The following is a 14,822-nucleotide window of genomic DNA, read 5'->3' on the forward strand; positions in this document are numbered from 1 at the left end:
GGTTTTTTTAAAGTTAAATTCACATTCTGTATGAAAATCTGTTTGCACGGCAGATACAGGAGGAGGAGGAGGAGGAGGAAGCACACAAGCCATAAAAAGTGGTGTTGAATCTCTCTTGCACTTATGGAGGCACTTATGGAGCTGGATCCAATTAGCTTTTTGGCTGGTGAAAAAGGGAGGAGGGGTCTACTTTGACCACCAAAAAAGTCTGTCCTTGGGCTGATGGGTCTGCCAAGAATATTCCATAAATGTATTTACTTAATTAATTCATCTATACCCTGCCTATTTATACCCAGTGACTTACATCATTCTCCTGTCCTCCATTTTATCCTCACAACAACCCTGTGAGGTAGGTTAGGCTGAGACGGTGTGACCGGGTCAAGTTCACCCATCAAGCTTTAATGGCACACAAGTCGGGATTTGAACCCAGGTCGACCAGATACTAATCCGACACTCTTAACCACTACACCACATTGGCTGTGCCCCACTGAATAGGTTTTGTTTCTAGTTTTCAGCTGTCTAATGCTGATGGCAGAGTGATCTAGAGAAGCACTTCTTATTCAAATCTCAAAAAAACCCAAGACAGACCAGGTTTGATTCCCCACTCCTCCACTTGCACCTGCTGATGTGACCTTGGGTCAGCCACAAGCTCTGGCACAGCTGTCCTTGAAAAAGAGCAGTTTCTGTCAGAGCTCTCTCAGCCCCACCCACCTCACAGGGTGTCTGTTTTGGGGAGGGGAAGGGAAAGGAGTTTGTAAGCCGCTCTGAGACTCCAAGTGAAGGGCGGGGTATGAATCCAATCTCTTCTTCTTCTTCTATTGTCTAGTGGGACTTGAGGCATCTTTGTCTCCCACTGGGCCCTATGCTCTTAGGCAGAAGGCTAACTGCTACTTTGTCTCCCACTGGGCCCTATGCTCTTAGGCAGAAGGCTAACTGCTACTTGAGGTCCTTTCGAACCATAGTCGCCAGAGACCAGTCACAGGGTCTTCTACAAGCAAAGCATGGACCCTTCCTGAAAAGGAGCCACTTTCTCTTCTTACGTAAGAACTTTTCTGGATAAAAGTTCATCTGCTCAAATATACTATTTCCCACAGTAGAACACAGCTTGAGCCCAGAGGTACCTTTAAGACCAACAAAGTTTTATTCAAGTTCTAAGCTGCATGCATGCGAAAGCTTATACCTTGAATAAAACTTTGTTGGTCTTAAAGGTGCCACTGGACTCAAACTTTGTCCCGCTCTGCTTCAGACCAAGATGGCTACCCCCACCTGAATCTATTTCCCACGTGTCCCAGCAGATCCCTGTGAAGACCACAAGCACATGAAGGCAACAGCTATCTCTTTCTTCTGCCTTTACAACGGATATTCAGAGAGACCTACTTTTGAACATGGATGGTCAGGGGTCATTTGGTAGAAAAAGAGCTAGGGGAGCTCATTAGCATAACTCATTAGCATATGCCACACACCCTGACATAACCGGAAGAGTGTCATGAGGCCACACCCCCTGACATCACCGGAAGTGTGTCATAAGGCCACACCCCCCACCCCCAACAGTCCCGGCCGCCGGTGCCGGCCTTGCAGCTCCCATGAGGGGCCCGGCGGTGGACCTGCAAGGCCGGCGGGAGTGCAAGGAAGCCCCGCAAAGGCCCTCCCTGGCCCCAGGAAGGCAGAGGTGGGGAGAGGCAGGGAGGAAGCAACTTACCCTCCCTCTTCTCCTGGCTGAATGAGGGCTGGAAGCGGGGCGGCCGGAAGCAGGGGGCGGGGCTTCGTCATGTGCCCCGCTCCCATACCTCACCCGGGGGAACTGCGATCCTCCGCGATCCCCCCCGAAATGACCTCTGTGGATGTTCCATCATGGCTAACATCTGTTGAAAGGTAGGTTGCAGCTTTTAAAAAACAACACAAGTGATTTTGTCAAGCTATGGTTTTTTGATTCCCCCTCCATTGCAAATGCTCGCTCTCCAAATGGTGACATTTTCCACACAGGTCAGAAAAGAGAGAGCTGCTTTTGCTTAACTTCTATATCTCACATAGATGTCAAAAGAACAAAGTTTGAGTCCAGTGGCACCTTTAAGACCAACAAGGTTTATTCAAGGTATAAGCTTTTGTGTGCACACACACTTCTTCAGATACAGCGAAACAGAATTTCTTCAAGCATTACATATAGGAAGGGGAGAGGGGTAAAGGTTAAAGAAATTATGTTTCACTGTATCTGAAGAAGTGTGCTTGCACATGAAAGCTTATACCCAGAATTAAACTTTGTTGTTCTTAAAGGTGCCACTGGACCCAAAATTTGTTCTGCTGTTTCAAACCAACATACCTACCCACCTATGTCAAAGGCATAGGAAATGGAGCCAGATGTAGTCATGAAGAGGCCCTAAAGTACTGTGCATTATTTACTTGCCCTGACCTGGATGGCCCAGACTAGCCCTCTTGTCAAACCATGGAAACTAAGCAGAGGTGCCAGTTTGGTGTAGAGGTTAAGTGTGTGGACTCTAATCTGGGAGAACTGGGTTTGATTCCCCACTCCTCCACTCACAGTTGCTGGATGACCTTGGGCAAGTCATAGTTCTGTCAGAGGTGTCCTTGAAAAAGAGCAGTTTCTGTCAAGAGCTCTCTCAGCCCCAACTACCTCACAGGGTGTCTGTTGTGGGGAGGGGAAGGGAAAGGAGTTTGTAAGCTGCTCTGAGGCACCTTTGGGTAGTGAAGGGCGGGGTATAAATCCAATCTCTTCTTCTATTTGGAATGTCTCTTGCCTTGAGAACCCTGTGGGATGGAGCCAGGTTAACATAAGAACATAAGAGAAGCCAATTTTGGATCAGGCCAATGGCCCATCCAGTCCAACACTCTGTCACACAGTGGCCAGAAATACCAGGTGCCATCAGGAGGTCCAGCAGTGGGGCCAGGACATTAGAAGCCCTCCCACTGTTGACCCCCCCCAAGCACCAAGAATACAGGGTCCCTATCTATACCTTGTGGCTAATAGCCACCGATGGACCTCTGCTCCATATACTTATCTAATTCCCCCTTGAAGCCGTCCATACTTGTAGCTGCCGCCACCTCCTGTGGCAGTGAGTTCCATGTGTTAATCACTGTGAGCTGATGGCACTTTCCTCCACCACCACTATTGGCTGCATTTACCTTTCTCCCCAGTGGAGACTACCATATGATAAGAACTTCTCCTGCTGGGTCGCTTTTGTGTGCTCAAGAAATGAGGGCCAGAGTTGGTCCAACTCCAAGCCTGAGTGGCTGGCAGCTTCAACTGAGGGTGATTTAATGTATTTACTCATTTAGTGGATGCTAAATATTGAGAGGTGCTAACCTATAGTTTTTGCCCTGACCTTCTGGCTGGTCAGATCTCAGAAGCTAAGCAGGGTCAGCCCAGGCTATTGCCTGGATGGAGATCACCAAGGAAGCCCAGGGCCGTGATGCAGAGGCAGGCCATAGAAAACCACCATGGCCTTGCCTTGAAAACCCAATGGGGTCGGCTGTAACATGGCTGTGACTTGAGGGCACCTTCCACCACCAAGGGGGGGGGGATTGATCACATTGTTCATCTCCAATGATCGTTGTGGGGCGGTGGGTGGGCGGAAGAGGTGCCAATGTCCCTAGCCCTGAAAAAGAAAACGCTCCGTCTGTTGCAGGCGTGCGGTTGGAAGGCAAGGCGCCAATCGACTCCAGCTGCACCGAAGCGACCTTGCGGCTGGAGCTGGCCCCTCTGCTTTTACCCACCAAAAGCCTGGAGATGCCCGTGTGCATTTTGGCCAAAGAAGTGCTCGGAGGGGTCCGGAAAAGCGCCTTCGGCTGCCTTCTGTAGCCCCACGTAGGCGCGCCTCGCTCGCTCCTCCCTTCCCCTCTGTCGCCGCCTTTCTCCTGCCTCCGGCGTTTCTCCTCCTCCTCCTCCTCCTGGGTTGGTGTAGTCCGGGCGCCCGGCTTCGCGTGCTGGCCACGAGGTCCCGCCGCGGGGAGGCAAGCGGGGCGCCCGGAGGATGCAGTCTTCTGCTGCGTCTGCCCCGATGGCGGGACCTTTGGCCATGCTGGATCCTACAGGTAAGTCCTGAGGCGGAGAAGGGCGGGAAAGGCACCCGGGAGCCTCTCACTCGCTCCTCGGGAGCGGGGGGGACGGAAAGGGGAGGACATAAAAAGGCAAGTAGTTTCTGAGGGGACAGGCTCGGGCTGTTAACGCGTGAGAGTTGCGAGGAAGGGACAGGCTCTCTCTCTCTCTCTCAGTAGGAGACAATCCTCTGACAATATTCCCACGACTGGAAATTGTGAGGTGAGGGCGGATTTTGCATCCTAACTACGGCGTGTGGTCTGCTAACTTGGAAGTCTTTTTTTTCTGGTGTGGATTCAAATTCACACAACCAAACTGGTGCATGTTATAGCGTAGAAGGATGTGTGCGGGAGAGAGTCAGTGGAGACAGGGGAAGAAAAGGCATTCGCCCCATCTCTTGCTGTGCGCGGAGACTGATATGGCCAACGTGTAGCAAGTGGTGTGTTTTTGTTTTTTAAACAACGGTGCTTAGACGCCCCGTTTTTCCTCAGCCGATCCTTTTTTTGGTCGATCATGTCTAAGGAAGGCTCTCGTTTATTTTTCTTTTGCCACAGTTAGGAAGCGTGAGGGTGTTGGAAGTTTTGGCTCACTCAGTCCTCCTCACAGCCCTCCAAATCTTATAGCTTAAACCAACCCCACCCGCCCCAAAAAACAACCCCTTCTGGGGGTGTTCCTAGACAGTGCTTCACAGCAAATTGCTTTTGAGGTCTGAGCTCCTTTGCAGTGATCTGTTGTTTGCTTCCTGGCTAAGGAGGCTCCTTCCTCCACGGTTCAATCAAGCCACAACTTTTTCTGCCCTGAGAGGACTGCAGTGTACATAAATCTACAAATATATATATAAAAAAGGTTGGGGTAACTATGTCATGTGCTTTGGTGGTGGCAGGAGGCTGACTATAGTTCAGCTGGTTAAGAAATCCTAGACAGTATTTTTTTTTAAGTAGCAATCTGCGCAAGTAGTCTAAAAAAAACCTTCCCTTGCTAAAATGTTCACTGATTGGTAGTGGAGGTTGCTCCTGTGATATATCTCAATGAAATTTGTAACCTGAATAGAATTTATACACTTGTCCACACACAAGTCAGGGCTGTGACACAATTTCTGCCCAGAAACAGAGAATGCCTTCTACTGAACACAGTATTCATCCTGCTTCCATGAGATCCATTTTGTTCCATGACACACAGGCTGTCCGCTGGCCATAGCTTCTGCTACGTGCAGTTTTTACAGGTTTATGTATACAAAAGTGCCTTTTAAGAGCATTGCTTCATTGAAGCATACCTCTAACATTGGTTGAGTTCATGCAAGTGAGAGCAGAATCACAAATGGTTCACGTTTTCTCCCATCATGCTTCTACATTTTGTCTAAAGCCCAAAGATGTGCAAGAGAAAGTTTCCCCATGGAAGAAACATGCGTTTCTGGGCTTTGGATGAGACTCACAAGTGTGGTGAGAAGGCTGTTCTCCTGTTCTCTCTTTCAAAGCCATGCATGGGTATTCCATCATACTTGTGTCTGTCATCTGCAAAAAAGTACCATTCATCTCCAAAAGTGTCCGTGCTTCTTGGAATGATTCCTGTAAGAAAGAAAAAATGCATTCAACTGAAGCTAAAAATCTGTTATTCACCAGGGCATTGTTTTCAGTGCAATGGCATATGAAACAAGCATAACAAATAATGCCTTTGAACATGTGCAGAATGCATTTCACTTACTGCTAAGTAAGTTGCAGCACACATATATATGGGATTTTTGCTTCTGCAGTAAAGCCCCCCCCCCTAGCAGTCACCATTTTACACAACAGATGATCGGTTAGGAAATATGCATTTGAATGTGATTGTGGGAAACATTGGAACAGCTGCCCCACTTTTATTTATAATACTTATATACTGCTTTTTTAACATACATTCAAAGTGGTTTCTAGATGTACAGATAACACCAGAAACATTAGACATTACATCCTATAACAAAATAGATTCCGTCAGCACAAGTGCATGTCAATTTCCAAAGGCCCTTTAAAATAACCCATAAAGATTATAAGAAGTGTTTCACATTTCTCTAGGCAATAAGGATTGGGGCTGCCACTGGAAAAGCCCTAATATAAGTTGAAACCATGCAAACTTCCCTCAGTGGGACTATGACCAGCCCTTGTTTTGATGAGTACCATGTTCTTGAGGGATCATACCAGGAAAGATGGTCCAGCAGGTATGTAGGTCCCTGGAGAAGTATGTAGGTCCTAGGTTAAAACCAGTGCTTTGAATTGAATTCAGAAACAAAATGGCAGCCTGTGCAAATATTTCAAGATCTCAGTAATATGGCTGAATTTGCTTGCTACCATCAGCAACTGGAGTGTACATTCTGTACTAACTGAAGTTTTCGAGCTATTTCCAAAGGCAGCTCCACATAGAGCACATTATAGCAGTCATATCCAGGAAAGGATGCAATTTTCAAGCTAGGTGTAAGGGAAGAGATTCATAACAACACTACCAGCCTGCTTCTCCATCCACAAGACCAGGACCATCTGACTGTTAACTGAATCCACTAAAGCTACACCACCATTTCTCCCCTTTTCTGTACGTCTGCCTTTCTAACCAGCATTACCACAATCTTGTCTGTGAGGAGATAATTAAAAACCCATCCCTTTCCTGAAGCAGCCTTATACAGACAGAATCAGAACATTGGTCTGTCCAACTCAATATTAGTTACTTTGACTGGCAGTGACTTTCCAAGACCTCAGGCAGTGAAATTTATTTCCCACCAACTGCTATGTGAGCTGCACCCCCTCCTCCAGTTGTCCATATGGATTTATGTTTGGAGTAATAATGGACGGATATAACAAATTTTAAGTATTTCCAAAGTGCTCTTACAACAGCCTCACAACTATTTCTTCAGTTTTTTTTGTTTATGTTATGATGACATTATTTTTATGAAACAGTAGAATTCACAAGAGTAAACAGACAAAATGCACGTGATCAGTTTTCAATATTCACGGTACTTTCCAGAGTAAAAGATGACCGGTCCCTGTCCCAAGGAGTTTATGGTATAAACATTTAACAAAAGTGTCAAAACAAAGAGAGGGGAGGGCACGGAGATGGGGATAAATTGGAAGATTCTTTATGGAGGAAAGGTGGCTTTTGAGGAGGGAGGTATCGTACAGTGTTCTGGGAGCCAGTTTTAGGGACAACCAGGGACGAAGTACAGAGTTGTTTGAAGGAGCAGGAGAACTTTGAATACTGAGGGTGATGGCAAAGTAAAGATCACAGGCATATGTTAATATACAAGAGTGGATAAATTTTTGTGGGGGGAGGAAGAAGCCCTGAGAACTTTGAAGATAAAGAGGAAGGGTCTGTTTTCTATGCAAAAGGGGGCAAGAAATCGAGTGTGAATGTCACAAGGTCAGAGTGATGAAAAAGGCAAATGATTTTTGTGCTGGACATCTGATAACAGAAGACGAGGGTCCAGTAGATTGTGTGCGGGAATGAACTGGAGGTTTCTTTGAGGAGGCAGAGGGCCATATTTATGCATAATTGTAAAAATATGTTCATTTGTATGTGTCCACGTCTAGCTTTTCTAATGGCAGTATTTTAATAATCATTACATTTGTTGTTGTTGCTTTTAAAAAAAAAGTGTAGTGCTGCAGGGGTGTTTTTGTATTTTTAAAAAACCAGTGGCCCTTCCTAATGGCTTCCCTCACCCTCTTTTTCCTGTAAGCAGGGCTTGAGGAGATTTCATTTCATTGTGTATGACAAAAGTGTGCTTGCCCATGAAAGCTGATAGCTTGAATAAAACTTTGTTGGTCTTAAAGGTGCCACTGGACTCAAACTTTGTTCTGCTGCTTCGGACCAACACGTCCGCCCACCTGGATCTTAAAACCATATTGCTAAGTCTTGGCTCTTTTCTGCTACCATCTGAAGAAGAAGAAGAGAAGAGATTGGATTTATACCCCGCTCTTCACTTGGCGTCTCAGAGCGGCTTACAAACTCCTTTCCCTTCCCCTCCCCACAACAGACACCCTGTGAGGTGGGTGGGGCTGAGAGAACTCTGACACAAACGGCTCTTTTTCAAGGACAGCTGTGCCAGAGCTTGTGACTGACCCAAGGTCACATCAGCAGGTGCAAGTGGAGGAGTGGGGAATCAAACCCGGTTCTCCCAGATTAGAGTCCGCACACTTAACCACTACACCAAACTGCTTGCAGGAGGTCTGTGGTGCAGTGTGTCAAGGTTAGTTAAAGAGAGTAAAAGCTCTGTCTCTTCTATGTCTGGTTAAAGCTGTTGTGATAGTCACACGACAACTGGATTTATATTTCCATTTTAGCTATTCTAGATTACCTCTGATAACATAGCCTTACTCAGCTTTTTCCTGCCCTTGACTGCCCCAGTTGTATCCTCATTTATTAATACAAATGACACACAGAAGAAAGGTCAGGGTTTTTTGTCGCTTTTGTGATGTTCGTTAAAGCCAATATGAAGTTTTAAAGGGGTGTATTGATTCTTGATTGTCTAATGTCTGTATGATGCAGTGGAATCTTGCCATGACACCAGTATATGACAATAAGATTTCTTCCATCTTCTGATTCGTATCCACCTGAGTTTGGACCGAAAAACAACAAACAATACCTTTGTTTAGTATGTCCTTTCTGCAGCTGAAATTTTAATTAAACAGTGAAATACCGACAAAAGAAGCATCCTGTTACTTTAACCAGTCCTTAAATTATTTATTGGAGAAGCAATTGACACCTAAGCAACAGAGTCACAGTGATACTTAATAAAGGCATCAAATCTTGGTTTCCCCCATCCTTAAAATTCAACAACCTAAAGAACAGAATGTCTAATATATACAGAGGAATTCAGCATAAATTCATGATAGAGATAACAGCCTACGTTGGTAGAGAGTTCTGTCTTTGGGTTTTCAGTAGTGACAGATTTAATTAGTTTCTTCACACTGGACAAGTGAAGCATTTAAGCAGAGGAAGCAGAGGAAGCATTTAAGCAGAGGAAGCAGATCTGATAATCTCTTTGAAACACATTAGTTCATCATACTTGGTTCATGGGTCAGCTTAGCCTAGCAGTTCCATCAACAGAGCAAACCCTAACTATAGATGGGCATTTACTAGAGCACGGCTCGATGTTTTACCCTCAGCAGTACTTTATGGTAGATATACCCAGACCCCCATGCATCAGAGAATTTGCTCCTGTTTGTTAGAACAGGTGGAGTCTGCCTCCCATATAATACTTCATTGTCCTTTGTATGATGAAGAGAGACAGCAGTTGCTGACACCCCTTCTCTCACGTTTTAACCCCCTGGCTCATTATCTTACATATGACGAGGATTGTTTGATTAAGTTTTTATTGGCCGATACTTATGATTCTATCACACGCAATGTTGCTAAACATTGTTACTTGGTAATCAAAAAGCACAGAATGTATTGTAACTCGAGCCATTAATGATGGAATTGACCGGTTTGGTATTTTAGTAATTAAGGCTGTAAGGATCCTATGTTGTAGATTCTGTGCTGTACTATTTTGGTCTATTTTGCTGGTCTTATGACTGTTCTTAATAAACTTACTTACTTACATCAACAGAGCTGTTTTAGCGATCATACTTGGTTTTTGGGATACAATGCACCATTAATGGGATTAACATTAACCACCTGTTAAAAATGGCTATCGTAGGTAATTTGATTTCCTTCACATCAAAACCCATAAAATATTTCTATATTAGTATACTCTGTGGCTATTTGTGTATCATAGTTGTATAATGTCACTGTTGTCTTCTGTTTGGATCAATAAAACTATACACTGTTATTGAAAATGGATTTATCTATGTAATGCTTCTGTCTTAGTCCCCCTCATAAAAAAGGGCTAGATTTGTAATACTATTAGTGAACACAGAGCTGTTGCCCCTTCACACCTGAACTGACACTCAACAACAAAAGCCCCTGCACTTTTATTTAAAAATGGGGCTGCAATTTACAAGTGGGAGATTTCATAGTTCTTCCTTCTTTAAAGGTTCTGGAACCAGCCTTTCCTCACTCTTCCGTAAGAGCTGAGAGACACAATTCTTCTTCCAGCCAGCTACATGGGTTGCCTCTTCTACTATAACTGCTGTACTTTTGTATAAATGATATCACTTCCTCAGAAACATGTCAGGACTCTCCTTCACAGGTGCACACTCTTCATTCCTCCTCTTCCCAATACTGAAGAAGGTTTTTATACCCCACTTATCTCTACCCTAAGAAGTCTCAAAGTGTCTTACAATCGCCTTCCCTTCATTTCCCTTGTGAAGTAGGTGGGGCTGAGGGAGTTCTAAGAGAACTGTGATGAGCCCAAGGTCACCCAGTAGGCTTCACGTGGAGGAGTGGGGAATCAAACCTGGTTCTCCAGATTTGAGTATGCTGCTCAGACTACTACACCACGTTGGTTCAGCTAGCCCCTTCTTTTCTTCTGTTGCATGGCCAACCCTCACAGAGGATCCTAAGAAATCACATTCTCCTAGACCGCAGTGTTCTTAAACATAGACCTGTTATGTAGGGGAAAATGGCCTAGAAATGTCATAGTTGTAAAATATTTCTTAAAGGCTTACATCTACATTGCCTTATTGGCAAAGAACAAAATAACATGCTTTAACTTTTGCACCCTACTTCATTTCCTTTTGAGACTGTTTCAGTAGGATATTGGACTTTATCTGTAAGCAAAGGCAACACAAAGAAAACCATTGTAGAAGTGTTAAACCACATTTGAGAGACAGAACAGTCTACCCATCTATGATGCACTTTAATGTGTCTATAAATGCCATTGTAAATGGTATCTTTTCTTGGATGATTTCTTTGGCTATCCAGTTTCCTCCTATAATGACTGGAGTATCAAAAGTGCCAGAAGTCTTGAAGTTAATAGATACTCTGTAAATCTCTTTCCTTTCCCCATAGACACATTTAAATATTTTAAAAGGTATTGTTTACCTGCAATAGGTGTGGTCATCTGATTTCCTTACCTGACATCACAGAGTCTCTGATACAAAGGACTGTGACTGAATTACAACAGCAGCGAGTGGGAAACTATATTTTCTCACACTGTAGATATGTTACTTCATTTAAATAAATTTGCATTACTAAGCAACAAGTATCCAGCTACTTGTGTATTGAACTCCACATGGATTCAAAGTCTTCCCCAAAAGTCTCTTTAGAAACTTTCAGACTCCATTTTCTGCAGGCTGTGGATTTAGATTATCTGATTATATGTAGAGAGTTTGGGTGGTGGAAGCCTGCATTTTCTCTCTGCATTTTAGGCTGTACTTGTTTGGGTGTAAGTGTAAGTTTCCTCATCAAAACAGCTGTCATGCTGCACAATATCTTATAGGACATGGGTGTCCAGTGAGCAGCCCTTGGGCAAAATACTGCCTGCCTAACTCCAGTGTGCTGCCCTCATGAGATTTTTAGCCCCCCCAAAAAATATTACCTGTTCGTTTAATTTTGCTACAATTATATCATGAAAACTTGCATTATGAAGAATTTCTGACAAAAGGAAAATAGGTATGAAGAAAGCTTCTAATATGGTTAACTCACATTTGAGTCACATCCAAACCTTGTATGCCAAAAGTGGAACTTCTTGATACTGACATTCAGGGACAATGCTGCCGTGTCAGAGGTAAAGGTAAAGGTTCCCTTGCTCGAAAGCAAGTCGAATCCGACTCTAGGGTTGCGGTGCTCATCTCCGTTTCAAAACCGAAGAGCCAGCGCTGTCCGAAGACATTTCCGTGGTCATGTGGCAGATATGACCAAACACCAAGGCGCACGGAACGCTGTTACCTTCCCACTGAAGTGGTACCTATTTATCTACTTGCAATTCCTTGCTTTCGAACTGCTAGGTTGGCAGGAGCTGGAACTAGAGACGGGCATACTTGGGTCTCGAACTGCTTAACTACCGACCTTCCACAGCCTGCAGTTCAGTGTCTTAACCACTTGAGCCACCGCAGCTCCACATCAGAGTTACTGAATGACTAAGCTTGAGTGGGGATAGATGCACAATGGAGAGCCTTGTATCTCATATGGCCCACTATAAGAAAAAAATCCTGATACAGAACTTCTAAGTGTATATGTTGAATATTTGGTGGTGTTAGCATTTGCCTTATAAAGCCAGTTTTAGAGCATGCTCACATGAATGGCAGTTTAGAAGTAACATTAGCTACCTCTTACATATTTGATGTAGTATCTATTACTGTGGTATCCAAGTGCTATCATCGCCTTGCCAATGGAAGCAGTCAAGCATAATTATAAGCTCACTGTAATGGAATCAACTTACATGCCTAGTAAAGGTAAAGGTTCCCTTGCTCGAAAGCCAGTCGAACCCGACTCTAGGATTGCGGTACTCATCTCCGTTTCAAAACCGAAGAGCCAGCGCTGTCCAAAGACGTTTCCGTGGTCATGTGGCCAGCATGACTAAACACCAAGGTGCACGGAACGCTGTTACCTTCCCACTGAAGTGGTACCTATTTATCTACTTGCAGTTTCTTGCTTTCGAACTGCTAGGTTGGCAGGAGCTGGAACTGGAGACGGGAGCTCACTCCGTCATGTACATGCCTGCCGCCCCAAAAAAAGTTTTCTTGATTTATTGTGTATGGTTTGAAGATGCCTAACAAAAGTTGCTGATAGCTACTTCTGTTGTAACAGTATGAAAATGGCATGAGTGGAAGACAGGAAATGTGCAAGTTCGTGTTGGTACGTGCTAGAGTTGATCTCCATCTAATATCCCCATTTCCATCTAAACGTTTCAGAAATCATTTTTATTTAGTGATTGATAAAGCATATGAACCCAAACAGCTGAGACAGAGTTGGCAATTTCATTTGGTGTCATAGGAATAAGAAGTATGGCTTTGGAAATAGAAGCTAGCTACTGTAATGCAGCAGCATGGGCTCATTTTAAAAATTTAAGTTGCTCTAAAAATGAATATTACTAGTAACAAATGTGAATTTAAGTAGACAACATACAACTAAACAATTACAGAGCAGGTCATTTTAAAACCACGCTTTTGTAAGCATCTACCTGCTTCCTTCTTCCTTTATGCGAGTGTTGTTTGGCTTGCACTGTGCATTGCTGTTGATGTAGAGCATTTGGTTGCACACTGCTGAGTTGATGGAGAAGATAGTGCTTTGTTTACACCCCGCTAATCAGAGTACTTGGCACTTTGGACTATTCTGGCTGATACAGATCTGGTAATGTTGGTTGACTTATCCGTGAGTGGAGGGGAGAGCCTGTGAAGTTGGCCACAGTTCCACAGCCACATTAGTAGATTAAAAAAAATAATTCTGAGTTCCTTGCTGGAGACAAGTTAACTTAGATTCATAGAAGGTCTAGGGAAGATGACTTAAGGAATAAGTAACTGAAGAGTATTAAAATGGCATGAATATGACATGTGCTGCTGAACAGCACACTTGTTAAAAGGTCGGTTTCAATGACTGGATAAACATGTGGAGCACAGGTCCATCAGTGACTATTAGCAACAAGATAAAATGCAAGTAGATAAATAGGTACCGCTTTGGTGGGAAGGTAACAGCATTCCATGTGCCTCGGCGTTTAGTCATGCCGGCCACATGACCATGGAAATGTCTTCAGACAGCGCTGGCTCTTCAGATTGGAAAGGGAGATGAGCATCACCCCTAGAGTCAGATTCAACTAGCTTTTGAGCAAGGGAAGCCTTTACCTTTTTATAGCTGGAACACTATGTCTGAGGCAGTGATGCTCTGTATTCATGATGGTTGGGCGGCAGCAGTGGGAGGGCTTCTGGAGTTCTGGCCCCACTGGTGGACCTCCTGTTGGTGCCTGGGCTTTGGCCATTGTGTTACACAGAGAGTTGGACTGGATGGGCCTTTGGCCTGATCCAACATGGCTTCTCTTACGTTCTTATGACCATCTTCAGGACTACTATTATGAGGCAAAATATGGCCTAGTTTTTTATTTGTAGTGTGTAGTAATGCTTCTTTGGTCATGTCCAGAAGACAAAATACTCAACTGGAATACACTTGTTGGCTGTTAGCTTGGGGTTCAATTTCTTTAAGTTTTTTCATGAGTACTTGATGACATTAAATAATTATGGTCAATGTAAGTTTTATTTTGGGCATCTAATGACTTTAAGTTCCAGTAAGCTTATTTTTTTTTTTATGAATTAATGTGTGTTGTGTTAATTCTACACTCATATTAAAGCTGAAGTTGGCCCATGCACTCCAAGGTATATGTGGCTGTGAAAAGCCTGGAGTTCATAATCTGAAGAAGTGTCACTGAAGAGACTGAAAGTGATGTTTTCTTTTTCAGAAAGCTAAGCTGGTGTATAAGCTGGTGTATATCATTCCAAGTATCTGGGGGGAACAAGGTTTCTATTTCCATTAAGGATGGTGAAGCAAGGCTGGAAAGATAAACTTCTTGAGGTCTAGAGACTTGAGTTGGATAAATCATACATTCCTATGATAGAGGCATCTGTCTCCACAAGCTGATTTCTGAGATCTTAAAAACATTTCTGTGACCATATGTGGCCAATGAGCTTGCACATTATAACTTACTGTGAGGCATTTTGTACGTATCCAAAATCTGAAGGAAATACATTCCATAAATAATGTCCAAGACTGCTAGGTCAGTGGATTCTTAAATAAAGCAAGTAACATAATAATACTAACTATGAAGATTATCATGATGATGGCAAGGCAGTTTGCTGTAGTGGTTAAGAGCTGTGGACTCTGATTTGGAGAACCAGGTTGGATTCCCCACTTCTTCACATGCAGCCAGCTGGGTGACCTT

Source organism: Gekko japonicus, unplaced genomic scaffold (genome assembly GCF_001447785.1).
Source record: "Gekko japonicus isolate JY-2015 unplaced genomic scaffold, Gekko_japonicus_V1.1 scaffold247, whole genome shotgun sequence".
In the NCBI taxonomy this organism is placed as follows: domain Eukaryota; kingdom Metazoa; phylum Chordata; class Lepidosauria; order Squamata; family Gekkonidae; genus Gekko; species Gekko japonicus.